The 16600-nt window shown below is 39.4% G+C and overlaps 1 long non-coding RNA gene across 1 annotated transcript in view; it reads left to right on the top strand.

The window, feature by feature from the left end:
- The first annotated feature begins 242 nt into the window (after nucleotides 1-242).
- LOC116698189 (uncharacterized) overlaps nucleotides 243-16600 on the top strand; it is a 19223-nt gene continuing 2865 nt past the window's right edge. The window contains exons 1-2 of the long non-coding RNA XR_004334148.1: nucleotides 243-383; nucleotides 8296-8373. This is a non-coding gene — a long non-coding RNA (uncharacterized LOC116698189). The remainder of the gene's footprint in view (nucleotides 384-8295; nucleotides 8374-16600) is intronic.

Raw genomic sequence — 16600 nt, 5'->3', positions numbered from 1 at the left:
CCAATTTCAAAAGGCTCCCTCAGTCACTGCCACTGAGCTACTCTGTGACACAAAGAGGCAAGAGGGAAATTAGGTATGTCTGTTTCCTATTAATTACAATCCTGGGAAGTCTCCCATGGACACACTCGAGCCACTCTATTACGGAGAGAGGGGGGCGTTCGCTGATAAATTAATAATCCAGCTTGTCACCAGCCACAGATGAATAGCCCCTGGTGATTGATGCTGTTTTCTTTCATAGGGCAGGAATTTGATGTCAGAGCCAAATGTGTTATCAATGCCACGGGACCTTTTACAGACGCGTTGCGGAAAATGGATGATCAGAAGAACCCCGACATCTGTCAGCCCAGTGCTGGGGTGCACATCGTCATCCCAGGCTATTACAGGTAAGTAACGGTGGGCCCCTACATCTCTGTCACTGTCCCCCTGTATCACCTGCTCCTTAGCGCTGCCATCTCAACAGTTCATTAGCTTGCGCCAGTAGAGTCTCCGCAGCTTCTGGCCACAACAACCAGGCACTGTCTAGCAGCTCTGTTGGTATGGATGGCGCAGAGCAGGTGCTGAGCAGAAATGAGCACCACTACTGAGGAGAGTGTCATGGTGTCATGTACTCATTTTGTTAACTGTAAGAGAAGATTTACATCTTGTGTGTGGAATTTAGTGGACCAGTCTGATCAAACAATTTCCTCTTGTGGAGATTGCAACTCCATTCTGATTGGATTCCTCTGCCTTGGCCAAAGAAGGGATTTCTGCTTTCTTGTTGATGCATGTTATTTGTGTTCGCAAAAAAGGAAGGCTACTCTTGTGACCCAGCCTTCCCCCTCAGCTATGCCTGTGTTAAATTGAGTCAGTGCCACGTGCATGTGTTTTAAACAGGACGATATGTGCACCCTGGGTTGAGGCTTCGGGAGCAGCGGCTGGAATTGAAACCAGCTGAATTAATCTCCTGGAAACAGCGCTGACAAGAGCCTGATTATGGGGTGTCCCTTCAACCAGCCCGGCCCGCTTGTGCCCTCCCCTCCCCAGCAGACCAAAGGTTAATGCAGTCTTCTTGGTTGTTCCCCTCCCTACCCCTGCTCCCTTCCGTGCACATAACACACACACACACACCTCCAGTCCTGACAACATCCGTCACGTCATCTTCTTACTGGGAAAGGATGCTCAAACACACCTACAGCCAGCAAGTCATCCCCTTGGGGGAGGACATCCACTCAACTACTTCAGCCAGGATATAGCATGTGATTATCACACTGATTTTTTCGTAAACGTACTTGATCATGACCGATATGTCCAACACGTTTTATTTTAATTTTTTATTTATTTTTTGGCAAATCTTCATGGAATCTCAAACTTGAACTGAATTGGAAATCGCTCAGTTGCCCTATGACTTACATGTCTGCAGTCAAACTTCCAGTGCAGTGTTTGTATATGCAGAAAACAGCTGTGACGCTAAGGTATAACTAGCACAACAATGTCAACATAACATTTCTCCCAGGAAAAAAAAAAAGAGTCATCACTGTGCACTTACACTTGCGGCACTATAGCCTGGATGTTTGAATGAGACCTAATTCATAACAGCCATTTATGATAATAAATATACGTCCAACAATCTCAACACCCTCCCTATCCACCCACCCTGTCTGATTTACAAATAGCTGATAGAGCAAGCAGCTGACAGAAATAAATGAGCTAATCTGATGGCTGTGTAGGACTTCCACCAGATATTAATTCATCAGGAGGCCACAGAGTGCAGACAGATACAAATTCCTGCTTTAATTATGTATGGGAGCTGTGCTGGAAACAGGAGACACCTCTACTACCTATTTCTCAGAGCAACTTTATGAACCCCTTTGATTTCCATCGTTATTAGGGGTCCAAGCCCGAGGATGCGTGCACCGCGGTATCGCAAGGCGATACGCGGTTCACACAGCAGGGCTGTGGAACCCTATTGTTTTCGCTAGGTTTCCTTCTTCCTTCTTCTTCTTCTTATTATTCTTCTCCGCATAAAAGTGGTGCTGCAGCCTAAACCGTACATGGTGGCGACGCGCCATTTTCAGGACTGGTCCGAAAGTCCGCAAAGACCTCAGGCAAAAAAATTGACCCACTTCCACCACTAGGTGGCGCTATACCAGGACAAAACGCGTTTGGCCCTATAACTCGCAAACCGTACATCGGATATTAAAAAACCTTACATCCACGCGTTCCCTGGATCCTAATGAATCTCGTGATATAGGCCACGCCCATTTCCGCCTACACTTTTATGCGTGAAAAATCGCGATTTATCAAAAACCTACTTTTTCTATCTCCTCCGAGACCGTGCAATGGATCTGCACGAAACTTGGCACATAGCATCTCCAGACCCACCTGACAAAAGTTTGCATAAAGATTTTTTATAGGATAAAAATTGCGTGTGTTACGCGCAAACAAAGTTTTGTCGCTAGCTATGAAAACATTGCCGTTGCCATATCTCGGCCAAGATAAATGCTATCAAAGCCAAACTTTACAATATTACTTGCTATGACCCCCTGAGGCTCTGTACCAAATCTGACGAACATTGGCCGCTAGGGGGCGCTACAAATACAAAAAAGGGTGTTTTTCATGAACGTACTTTGCAATATCTCGGCCAAAATACGTGGTATCAACACCAAACTTGGGGTGATTTTTTGGCATGCCGCAAGGAAGCTTCATACATAATTTGGTAACGATGGGCCATTAGGGGGCGCTATAATTTACGTTTTTTGGTTTTTTTGACAAAGTCAATGCATTTAAATGGGACATTTGCAATTGCATATCTCTGCCACACTAAATGCTATAAAAACCACACCAGAAATGATTGTTTCGCCCACCGCCCGGAGGCTAACTGCCAAATTTGGTAAAGAAGGGCCCTTAGGGGGCGCTCTGATCAACAGAGGACATTTCCCCGGTTCGCTGGGGACGACTGGCGCGGGGAGGCTTGGACCCCGTTGAAACTGCGTGCAGTTCTAGTTTTGTTTTCCTTTAGACATAATACATGTGCCTATTGTTTTCCCCAAACACTCAAGACAAAATAGATTTTTTTCCCCTTCATAGCAAGGCTTTCACATGAGACATTTGATAATGAACAAGTTGAAAAATAACCTTTGCCATATGAAATTATATTGTTTTGTTTTGTTTTCGATTTGCAATTTTTATGAGGCCTTCCTGGAGCCTGTTTGATGTATTTTGTTCCCACTTGGAGCCTCAAATGGCCCTTGCCGACTGGCAGGCTTATCACAACCCATGGAGGCTTTATTGAATGAGTGACCAGTGGGTATCTAAACAGAATGCAGGGCTATTGATTTTGGAGAAGTGGTCTAATTGTTTCTAGTAGACAAGGGCTTGTCCCGATTATTTGATTGATTAGCTTGATACTGGTCTGCCTCCTCATCCTCCTCCCCTGGCCAGTTAATAGCACTGTAATCCCAATACACTGCTGTATTTCTAATCCATCATCATTATCGTGGCTGTACTCAGCACAAGATTAGTCCATAAGGGTTTTTTTGTGTTTTTTTTGCATTCCTCAATATTAGCTCTGCCACTTATATGCTAAAGGGAAAAAAATTACAAAAAGTTGGCTAATATAATCCATTTGATCTCCTGTGAAGTGCAGTGGAGAGATTGTGAGACAGTTATAGACAGATTTATACACATGAGAGAAAGATAGTAAGAGATCAGTGGTGTGAAGTGACTAAGTACATTTACTCAAGTGTTGCAGTACAAGTACAATTTTTAGATACATGTACTTGGGAAATTCCATTTATACTTCTGCTCCACTAGATTTCAGAGATTTATTCCTCTACATGTATCTGATATCCTCTGATTAATGATATGCTTGTAAAATACAGTGCCAGTGAATTAACCAGTGGTTCCCAACATGTTTGGCTTGCTACTGCTAAGTAAGTAAACTTAGCCTAAAATTGACTAAGTGCAACAGTAAAGTGCTTATGATATCATTCAAACAATCTAGTAATATATAACAATATATATAAACTAATTTTACTTTGGATACTTTAAATATATTTTTCCAATAAAACGTGGATACTATTACATATGTAGAATTCTGAATGCTGGATTTTTACATTGTTGTTTTGATACTTTTACTTTTTACTCCTCCATCAAAGAGATAGTGAATAAGACAGAGAAAGGGTAGGATGTGTCACAGTGGTTCTCCACTTCAAGCTTCCGACTACATCTGGCTTCAGGCAGTGTGGCCACGGACGGCAGGGTGACATGTGGCGTATGTCTTGGCGAGACCCTGATAAAAGTCCTGTAGTCACAAAATGAGCAGAGAGAGCCTGAAGCCTTAGAAGAAGAAAAAAAAAGAGAAAGGAAGGAGATGGAGGCAAGAGTGGGGGATATAAGTGTGAAGTGATGGAGCGAGAAGCTGTGACTGTCAAGGTCCATGCGGTCTCCGTCCTTGCCTGTGGTAGTGCCCGGGCTGGGGTCTTCACTCATTTGTCTTAAAACATGGAAGGAAGGGGATGGGGGAGTGTGAAGTAGGGTCATACCAGAGGGGTTTGTCACATTGTGTGGAGGTGACACCTCAGAAGACCTGCTGGCCCCCACAGTGGACAGCCAATGTCTCCCCCAGTCCTCCCCTTAAGGGAGAAGGGTCTCCATGGATTCTCACAGTCACACCAGAGTCTCTTCATGTATAGCAGCAGAGCTCTACTCCACTGTACTCAGTTTGACTCTACTGGACTCTTCACTGACTGGACTGGCATGTTTAAAGACTCTCTTTGTTAAGTTCCTGCAGCCTGAAGTGGACTCTCTTTTCTGTTTTTGTGGTGAAATCTTTCCACACCACACAGTTCCATTCCCAAAACCATGAGTCAGCCGAAACAAAGGAGGCATCAGTGTCGCTCAGTCAGCCTCTGGAATTAAAGAATGAAAAACTTTTGTTTCACTCAATGTTTCCAGTCCAGTCTTTTAGCCCTCACATCCAAAAGAACGTATTCACTTTGTTTACTGTGATCATTTATATTAAAATTCTGCAAGATGTGTTTCATTGTCTCCATTCAATAGGAGCTGTACACTGTACTGACGTGTAAGCATTCAGGAGTGTTGGTTGAACTTTCAACCATGAAAATAATCAATTGGACTTTTGAATCCATTGTGTCAGGTCTTCTAAGGTTAATAGCTTAAGAGACATTGTATATAAAGCATAACTTTCATTTTGAACAACTATAAATGGGTATTGTCTTCATCTGCATTCTTTTTATTGCCCAAGTGAGGCCTTCTGCTCCACAGCTACTCTGCTGTCATAAATGTTTAAAAAATGCCCTTTGATAACGAGTTTGTCATTTTTTTTATTCAGAAATATCAACCAGCCCATTATAGTGGCAGGTATTTTTTCAATCGATACACAATAGCGTATTAATATTTAATCCTTTATATGTCACTACAATATAAGAAAAAGTGGATTGTTGAGAAGCAGCAGCTGGAAGCTCATTTATTTTCCTGCTGTAGCAGTGAAATAGAGAGAATAGACAACTCACTTAGGGTGTACACACAGACACACACGCATTGCATGGGTCCCACGGGATGTGTGTGTTTTTATACCGTAGGTGTCCACATGTTAGTGTTAGCCAACTTGCCTGTCCCTGCTGTCTTTGTCTAAGACATGATGTCTCAGCACCCTGGAATGTTTTTGTCCTCTAGTCATAAAGCCTAACTCCAAGGACAAAATCTGTAAGAACAACAATGTTGACACTAGGGACAAGGACCTGGTGACCATCAAGTGTGTGTGTGTGTGTGTGTGTGTGTTAACACAGGATAAAACAGGTTACTCATTGCTTTTGTTTCAAATCCAGTAATATTAATAATTAAAAAAGATTTCAGTATAATTGTTGTAATTTTTCCATCCTGAACACTACTTTTAAAACACCCAGTATTGGCCGAGAAAGGACAATTTTTTTCTACTTCTTGCACCACACTGCCTGCAGAGATTTTTGGTAGACTTTCACAACATTGGCACAATGTGGGCTTCTTTCAAAGACAGTTCCCCACTGAAACAGTTTAAAGGAACACGCCGACTTATTGGGACTTTCGCTTATTCACCATTACCCCCAGAGTTAGACAAGTCGATACCTTCTCATCTCCGTGCATGCTGTAACTCTGTCTGACGCCCCCAGCATTAGCTTAGCCTAGCACAGATACTGGAGGTAACCGGCTCCAACTAGCCTACTGCTCTCAATAAGTGACAAAATAACGCCAACATGTTCCTATTTACATGTTGCGATTTGTATAGATCCAGGGTGTACAAATAACAAGGTCACATGAGACACAGCCATATTCTAACTGCACACTAACTGGGAACTATGTTCTCAAAAAGGCGAAGCAGTGCTACTTGGGCGGAGTGATTACATAGACGGTTAAAGAAATAGTGATTAATGCAACACCCAAAAGCACAGTTACTTCCGTCAACAAAACCAATGTGAATAGCTAGCTAGTAGCGAACAACACTGGTGATCATGGCTGACTTTGATGATATTTACTTGGTATCAAACCAAGATCTGGAAGATATATTTTTGAGCCGGATTACAAAGACGAGGAGTTGCAAATTTTGTATGCTGATATTTGTAGGTGAATAAGCTAAAGTCCCAATAAGTCCACGTGTTCCTTTAAGATATACCCTGTAAATGTATTAGCTATCATAAGTGGCTGCTGTTAGCAGATAATCTAGTGTGTTAACAACTACAGTACTCATAAAATAGCATTGGTATTAGTTGTTTCCTTCAGGGTGTAAGTAAATTTGTGAACATTTAGTCATGAAGGCTCTAGTCAACACATTCGTTTTCTCCTGGTGTGTATATTTATTTATTTTTCTACTTATGTTAAGGAAATATACAAGGAAAGTGTTATTATTTTAACCAAAGCACCAATTTTGTATTTGCTTAGCTCTCCTTATTATGCACAACATTTGGTAAGTGATATTTAATTCTGTTTTTCTTTTTCTCAACTAATCCTATGGAATCCCAAAGCTAATCAAAGTAAAAAGTCTGTCTTTCATTGCTTTCTAACGTCCCTACCCTGTCTGTAACACTCACCTTTAGTCGAATTGTTCCTAATGTAAATGTAAATCTTTAAAAACTGGTCCCAAATATATACTTCCATTTTGATCAAAAGGGTAAAAAAAAGGGTATGAAAAGAATTTTGGGGTTCTTCAGATTTAGCCACTATTTTCAGCGGCAGATTAACACATGTGAGGTGCTAGTGAGTATTTAGACCAGCAGAACGGTGTTTGTGGAAACTACAGTGGCCATGTTTGTAGTAACAGAGTAGCATGTCATCCAGTGCAGCGGTGTGACTCACTGATGTGTTTTTAATAGCTTTTGGAGAACAATGGAGGTCTATGGCACAGAGGAATGATATATCAGGCTTTGGCTACTCAAACAACACATGTTACTGGGATCAATTGGTTAATTGGTTGTGGTCTTTTCATGGGAATGTTGCCCATAAGAAAAATACACAAGTTTGAAAGCCCTTCTCACAGTAATCCGTGGACTTTTGAAACAAGAACACGTTTTTTTTCTTACAGTAAATAATGGCAGAACAGCTGCCAAAATCTTTCTAGAACAGACGTGCGTTGAACACTGAAAATGGGCAGGTGTTTGTGCTGTAACAGCGTGTGCACAGATGAAACAAGATTCAAAGATTAAAAAACATAAACGTAAAATGTTTCAGAGTTAGACTGCAAACATGGACGTGTGGAGGTGTTGTGAGAAGTAAACAGATCTACTCAAGTAGTAACAGAGCCTGCTGTCATCCTGCCCAGTATCTCTGTCCTCCTGATAATACACACATATCACCAAGACAGTCCATGCCATGTTAGACTTCAAATGAACTGTACAATGACCTGCAAATGACAAGCACAGAGAGTTGCAGCCCCCTGCGACTTTGGTGTGAATGAGTTTTAACCCTTTGTTAGCAAAAAGAGGGGAAGAAAGCATAATCTATGATCCCAATGTTTCTGGAATGTTTAAAAAGGTCAATATGCTGATATTTTTGACAGCGCTTGACCTTTTGTGAAAAAAGTAACAAAACCATTGGAATTGAAATAACTTCTTTGTTTAGTTCTGGCACATAATGTATCACAGTCAAAGCATGCTGTCTCCCTGCAGCATCTGCCCATGAGTGACTTGACTGTTAATCCGTCGTATTGATCTAATATCAAAAAGGTGCTATTTAAATGCAGCATAACTCCCCAGGAGCCATGATCTGTCAGTAGGATCTGTTTGGAGTCTGGCTGAATAACTAATGCCTGTCTTGTCTGTCCAGGTGGCCCAACATCTGGCCTCTAACTACGGAGGCAGGGCACAACGAAGTGGTCAGCAGGGCTCATATAACCCAAGAACAGTTAGTCAGTTCATTTATAGACCAACTTACCAGAGAAGGTGTCACAACAGGCTTCAACATACAAAAACTGTAAAAATTAAATGAATAATAAAAAATAAAAAAAATGAATCCAAAGAGAGAGACTTTAAACTTTAGAGGCCATAACCTCAGAAGAACTCATCAAAAGACCTCAGGCACCTACTGGTGATGCAGGGCTGCAGACAGTGCTCTAGCTCTCTAACATAACCATTGCCGCTCTGCCTGGAAGGAGTTGTTGGGGGCAAAAAAAAACATACACCTCTTTGTACCATCTGACTAACCGCTGAATCTGAATAACCTGTAACTTAACACATAGCCGTTGTCACAGATTCTGTTTTTGTTTCCACTGTCCTATGTCTGCTTTGGGTACAAGTTCCTGGTACTTTAAGGAGCCACATCACACACATACACTATTGTATTCATTTAATGATAATGACACTTAAAACTGAATGTAAAATAAAATCAATATCATTGTTAACATCAGTTCTGTCTCACAACTTCACTCGTCTTTTACTGACGTACATCTAAAATGTTTTGCTTTGTAAAACACAGTGTATACTCGGGACAAAAGCTTTTACCAAAAGCCTCACAGATATTTAGGAGTTCAGGTTATGGGAATCTCCAGGTTACATGTTGTTAAGTTAAGTAGTGTATTCACAGCCATAGTGGCAGTGTGTTTTCCTGAGCATGCAGGCAGCAGATGAGACTCTTCCTTGAATTGTAAAGCTCATGGCGAGTCATGTGAAAGAAAGTGAGTGGACGAGTCAAGTTTTATTTTTAAAACAAACATTTTCAATAGTGAAAACAGGCAGATGACAAAACAAGCTGTTTATCTGTCTTCTGTTTAGTTCACCATACTTGATAAAGACCAATGATTGGTATACAAATGTGTTCACAATGTGTACTGTTATTGTGTCAAATTAAGCCTGACACCAGCTTGTGCATTACTGTCTATTTAGAATGGATCTTTTTGACAGCACCATTTACACTGGCAGCAATCCTAGTACAACCAGCTACTTCAATTCCAGCGCTGCTGTTCCCGCACATGCATTAGATTGACCTCACATTAACCCAGATACATTTGATCTTTAAGAGCCATAAATTGGCTTTTGTCATTACCATAGGTTAATTACTGAGATTTGCTCTGTACCGTTGCTACACTGAGATTGCAATAATAAGCACCACACAAAAGCCATTCACACTGCCTACATGAGGACTAAATAGGCATTGTTTTGATCTTTCTATTCCTGTCGGGAGTTTTGTTTGTATGGGTCTATTATTAGCACTTTACACAGCAGTACTTTTGATACAGTTTGATTCTGCTGAGCTTACTTGAAACCTTGCCCTTCCTGTCATTCTCTCCTTAATAAGTCATCTGACGTGCGACCCAGACATGGATCTGATTGCTGTCCTTGCATTCCTCACGGCACCTTTGCAAGAAGGAAACTACTATTTGTTTAAGAACTTTCTATTATGCATTGCAAATGATATGTCTAAGATCAGTTTCACACAACAATTTGTATTAGATTTTTTAAATCTAATTTTTCAGTATTCATTTGCGAGCATTTTATTCCAAATAAGTGTTGAGGAATTCCCAGATTGTTAAAAATAAAAACTTAATACATGTCTGCCATGGTACTAACATTGCTCAGATTAAGGTCTCAATTCCCACAGCTCCCACCAGTGCCACAAATGCTCTCACAGTACCATGCTCTTCTCATTTAAATGCATTTCAAACTGAATGACTAGAGTGTCCTTCCCTCTTCCATGAGTCGACATGCAGCAGCCAGCGGTACCACCTACCATCTCTGAACAGTTACCTGGCACATGTGCATTCTCCTCTTGTCTTTTTTTTAGCGGAACAGGTGAGGCTTCATACAAATTTCCTGAAATTTGATAGGCAACTATTTTGATAACTATTTTAGTAAATGATTGTTTAAGTCACTTAAAGTAATAATTACAAAAACGTGAGATAACACAATGATGATTGAGCCTATGGCCCACTGATGAAAGCACTTGCATTTGCAGTATTACGATTTGGGTATCTGTGGTGACATTCCTTGGAAAAATCAATCTTTGAGCTTGTAACTTAAAATTCCAAATAGATGAGTAAATTCCAATTTGATTCCAAGTTCTCCAATGTAATAATTTGTTGGTTTATCTTGTCTTACGTTGTAGTAAATTGAATATATTTGGGTTTTAGACACTTGATGCACCACTTTTGTAAAATATAATATAATATTTCTTTATTTTATAGATCAAACGTTTCATACTAACAATCTATTCATCACAAAAACAATCTACACATTAATAGATAATGAAAATAATATTTTGTTGCAAATGTTTTAATTTTTTGGATCGTGTAAACAGTGGTACAGCCACAGTGCCTTCTTCGCTGTATTATGCCTGCTGTGCTTTTAAACATATTTAACATATCACAAATCACACATGGAACTTGTCATTTAGTGTAAATATACATGGTGATTGCAGTGATTTTGAAGTCTAGTCTCACTGATAGTCAGACAGTACTCAAATCCATATGACATGAATGCAGCATAATCTATAATGTCTCTTAGGGTTGTTTACAGTTTTTTTCTTGCAAGAAATCAAGGGTTTGATCAACCATGGATGTTCAAAAAATATTAGAGGTAAAGATCTTTGTATTTGATTATTTCCATTGGGCGTTGTTTCTCTGGTGTTCTTTTACGAGAAGTGGAGGGGTTTTAGATTTCTCTCCTTTTCATAGAAACCTGTGCCAGTGATCCTCTTTTAGCTCAGTAACCATGACACTCAGACTCTCCCAGTCTAATATGCAGGATCAGTAACAACACTCCAAAAGTTGACTTTAACAGCACATCCACGTTTTTTTACCATGTGATTTTACCACTAATCAAATATATTCGGTCTCCGCTGTGATTAGGGCCAAGCCTGAGAATGTTATGGAAGTGATACAGCACGTAATACACATTTTAGGAAGATACTGCAATGTTTCCTCTACCTTTTAAGTTTTCATAGTGCAACACACATATGGGGAATTAAAATCAACTTTGACGCTGAAAAAAATTGTTCATAAAATTTACACTGTATGTTTGAAAAGCTCATAGGAACACTGGACTGTAATATTGTAGTAAATGTGTGCTTACACAACTTTCAGTGGAAACAATACACCAGTGTTGTTATTGAGCCACTATAACTATATACAACACTATATTGGTCCAGACTTTATACAAAGCCAGTTCACTTCAGTTTGATAGGAGGAGTATACATTACCTGTAAACAGTAATTCAGCTAGCGACAGGTATCTTTAAGTAAACTCTGCTGCACTTATAATTGAGCTGTGAGTTTGCTGTAGGGGCTTGTGTGGGAGTTTCTGTCAACACAATTTCTAAAGTAAACACATTTCTGCAACAGCAAATACTGAAAGGACATATTCATGTTCATTTTTCATCATTTCTCAGTCCCTTTAATTTTTTTAGATTGTTGCGGCCCAAAATGGCTGATTTTGCTGGAGCTTTTGTAAAAGAAATTGCAAAAAAAGTAGCGATTGTTTTTTTTGTATAGTTCTTTAAAAAATAAAAAGGAAACTTGTTTTGGGGAGAATAAAACTACTCTAGGCAGAGTTTTCCTTGGACCTTCCCAAAAAGGCTCAGGATGCTGCAAATGTTGGTATAATATGATAATGGCTGCGGATAAATCCTGGTAGGGCTGATTTCTGATATAAAATGCTTATATTATTGTGCATTGAACCTGCTCAGAGAGATTTTTTGACGTTTTTAGATGCTCTCCACCAGGCAGCCTCTCAACTTTTTTTCACTTTTCCCATTGTTTTCTCTGGAGTTTTCAACAATTGAGTTAGATCCAGGGGCATAGACGTAATTTCCGAAGTGAGGGGGACAGATTGCTCAGGAGGAAGATTTTTATTGAAAGAACCTGAACCATTTGTCTCACCAAATTGCGGATTCCAAGTAACCTACATTTCATTTATGGTTGATGGAAACACTGACATTTGGTAGAAGTGTAGGGGGTCTGGGGGCATGCCCCTGTGGAGAACTTGTTGGCCTTAATACCCCAAATTTGGTAGCCTCTGGCACATTCTAAAGCCACTATTCTATCATATACAATGATCTTAATTATTGCATTTAATGAATTTTGCTCCCTATATTTTGTCATTTTATTATTGTCTATATCTATATGAGTCTATCAATTACCTAAGTAACATGCACTTCATCTTCTTATGATGCGTTCAAATCAACTCAGACATGTAAGTGTGGGGGACAGAGGGCACCGTTATGGAAAGTGCGCTGGATATGTCCCCCATACCCTGTGTCCGCTACACTCTAGGTTAGAACAATTGAAGTTTTTAGACAACAATAAGTTTTGTTTTCAGGGTTTAAAAGACAGTCAGCAGTACTTGTAAATACCTTAAAGGTCTGCAGTGAGAATGATGTGGTTGTTAATGAGAGCAAAACAAAGTTCATGGTAATTACAGGCTTTATAGATCAAATCTTAATAATAAGATCAGCACAAACTGACCGTGTTTCCTTGTTTTCCCTATCTGAAGGAGAAAAAAGAGAGTTTTGAAGCTGTCTTGAGACCATTGACATGGCCACAGTGAAAGTGTTACTAAACCTAACCTGTCTATTCAAGGCTGTACATCAGTACATACTTAAATGTGCCATATTCAATATTTGCCTATTAACAACAGATTACATTACTTTGTGTATGCGGAAGATATTGCTCATAGGGATTAACACAGAATTTGGACCTGATTATGCATTTCCCTTTAGCTCTACTGAGCATTTTTGTGTCTTTCCATTCATTGTTTAGTTTTTCGGGCTCGCAACTTTGCTGTTCTGGTTCACTCTCTGGTTCACTCTCATCTTCATTGTTTTTACCTGCTCATCACTAAATGGCAGACACGTTAGCAACTGACTGGTGAACGTAGTGGAGTATTTAGCAGCTAAAGAAACATGTATTTCCCTCAGTAGTTGGTGGAGAGAAAAACAGATCCTAAAGGAGAGTGAGTATTGGACTTATGAGTTTTAGCAGTGAGTATTGAGCCCATTTGTACTTGGCATTAAAATGTGATCTGTATCTGGATAAGGAAAAATGCATGTTAATGTAAGGTGTAAATGCAATCTGTACAGTGTGACCATGGTCCTAAGAAAAGCAAGATGAAAGTTCTCCTAACTTTGCCTCTTCCTGCTGACTCAAGCAAGCTGCAAGTAGTAGCAGTGGCTAACAAATTCTACCTGAATCATCCCTGACCCATGACCCCGAGTTGGGACATGCTAATGAAATGGATGTCATTATCTAGATAATGTATCCAAATACAGATCACAGGAAACACAAATCCAAATGGATACTAATGGTGCTCCATATCTCCTCAATGTATCTGTCTGTTTATAAGAACTGTGTCATATCAACTAAAAATTGTTTTCGCTTCCCCCAAGTGGCCGAAAAGTCTGTGCAAGTTTATGCAAAACACAAAAACAGGCCTGATCCCTGCAATACATTTGCATTTGTCAAATTTATTAATTTAACTTTATACTGGGTGTATTGGCTGAGCATACATGCTCTTTTACATCGTCTAGTTAACAACAGAAAGAACAGAGTCAATTTATAAAACAGAAAATGTCTCAATCTCAGCCAAGACTTGTAAATAATGTGCTTCGTCTTTAACAGATACATACAAGTACAGATGATGATTCACAGAAACGCAGGTAAAATAAGACATAAGAATCATGTCAAGAACTCACACCTTGCTCAAGTGAAGGTGGTGACAGATTACATCACATACAAGCCAGGGGATGCAGGAAGTATCAGACATACGGTGAAATAAACCCTGGATTAGCTGCCCACACGCTGTAACAGTAGACCCTATATTAAGGATCACTTGAGAATTACATTCACAAGTTTTCAACTTTCACATTGAGCACTGCCTCAGTAGAACTCAAACGACTTGAATTCATTATTTACAAGCATATACACGCATGTTGCATACCTACCTATAAAATTATAAAACATAACTATGTCTGTGTAATTTAATTTATGAGGTAAGAGATTTGCATTGTACGACATTATTTGGAAAGTATTATGTTTGGCATTTTGGACTACTTAGATTAATCATAAAAAGAAGTTAATATTGAAAATAATGTCAGGGGGAAACCTAATTATCATTTCAGGACAGGAAGTGGAGCATACAGTCCGGATATTTCAAGATAACACAGAAGCCAAACTCTTAAACCACAGGTTAAGAGAGGACTGTTGTTTACAGACTTAAAATTGTGTTTTCTACCACAGCATCAGGCTTAAAATACTGTAGATGAAAACATGCATGAAATGGAAAGTGGGGTACATTTTTAAACATAAAAAGAAATAAATTGTTATTGAAGTTGAAGAAATTAATCATTCTTACTCCACCTCCACACACACATCTGTTTTTTCTCTTGCAACCTCTCTTTACTGCACACATACACAAACACACCATTCTTCCTGTCCTCCTGTGACACCTGCGGTCTTCTCCAGCTCGGTGACAATGATGAATGCAGAACATGAAACACATTAATGCAGCGGGTTCTGGTCAATGTCAGGCCTTTCTTCACTGTGTCAGGTTAAACAAACAAGATCAAGCAAAAAGTGAATGGTAATTGACCCTCGAGAGATAAGGACCTTGCTTTTGAAACGGGAGGTCATGGGAATCGCCAGCCATCCTCAAACCTGAGATGGACACAATATCCTCCACTCACTGTCACAGTTTTATATAATGCTTAGGTTTCTCATCTCCCTGACATAGTTCCATTATTATGAGAAGGCACCATGTATTATATTATATCTTAACCTGGTCAGTGCTTCATCAGCATTAGGCTGTCAATGTAATAAGGGGATTCTACTTGTATGAGATGTCTAAAGCATTATAAATAAAATGTATTATTATTATTAAGCCTTAGCAGGACATGTTTAAAGTGTGAAGGCATTTTGATGACACATTGTGGTAAAATCTAAGTAATTAGGGAAGTTTTTTGTAAAACTTTTAGTTTTCAAAGATCAACATTGTATACTGTTCTTATTGAATGTCCATCAGTGTTACAAAGGTTCATGCTGATACTGTATAATTGGAAGTGGAGGTTTACCACGTTGGGGAAGTGATACATTTAAGGCCAAGACATCAAAGAATTTCATTTTGTATTCCCTTTTGATATAATACAAGAGAAACATGATTTTAGGGATGTGCCTGTATTTTTGTGGTATTTGTATTTTTATGTGAGCCTTTCAACATAAATCTTTAAAAGGCATGCATGTTTCTAGTGAGTGCATTAAGAATAGTCTTACTTTAAAGATGGTCTTCCACTATGCTTGTATTTTTCAATAATGCTTGAGATACCATGTCTTAATAAGAAAGCATCTTGCATCCTGTGGATGATACAGATGTGATTCAGTTGTACTTGCTTTCCTCTGGTTGAGTTCCCTAAATATTTCTGCTGTGAATTTTACCATTGTGCGGTTTGTTACACATAAGATGCTGAAAACAGAATGTTCTTAGGTTGGGAAAAGCAACTGAAACTGTTGACGTACAGGTTATTCAAAGTTAATAGTAATAACAACAAAATCTGAAAATTCCTGCAGCTTCTGTCGCAACTGAAAACGACACTGGCAGCACAGATACTCAGTCACTCGCTACTAATTGGTTAGGCCAAACAAAATACCTTTGCTCTCAAACTGAATTTGGCTAACAAAGATTAGACTGAAAAATGAGTTAAATCTGGAAATAGGTGTTTGTTAGCTGTTAATGGTGATTTTCACAACACTTAAAGCTTCAGTTTTTTGTTCATTTTAAAGGGTTTACCCAAATTCACATATTTTCACATTTAATACTGGGGCCACTGGTTTTTCTTTGCCCAGGTTTTAGGATAAATGACTTAAAGCTTTCAGCTGCCACCACAACACAATTGATTCAAGTGTAACTTTTTCTTTGGTAGAAAATACAGCACAAGCAAGACATAATTCACCATCATACTGGTGGGGTAGTGATGGAGGCATCAGAAGCAAATATGTCAAAACCAAAACTGTCGGTAAGGCTGGAATCCACAAGGAGAATGTGAGAAAACGTATCTTTTGTGATTTAAGTGAACTGGCCCTTTAATGCAGTCGGACTTCAAGGCGTGATCTGTTCATCGTATTTTCCCAAAAGGATTCTAAATACTTGATA

The sequence above is a fragment of the Etheostoma spectabile genome, chromosome 11, assembly GCF_008692095.1.
Source record: "Etheostoma spectabile isolate EspeVRDwgs_2016 chromosome 11, UIUC_Espe_1.0, whole genome shotgun sequence".
NCBI classification, from domain to species: Eukaryota; Metazoa; Chordata; class Actinopteri; order Perciformes; family Percidae; genus Etheostoma; species Etheostoma spectabile.
This window is presented reverse-complemented; position numbering and strand designations above follow the sequence as displayed.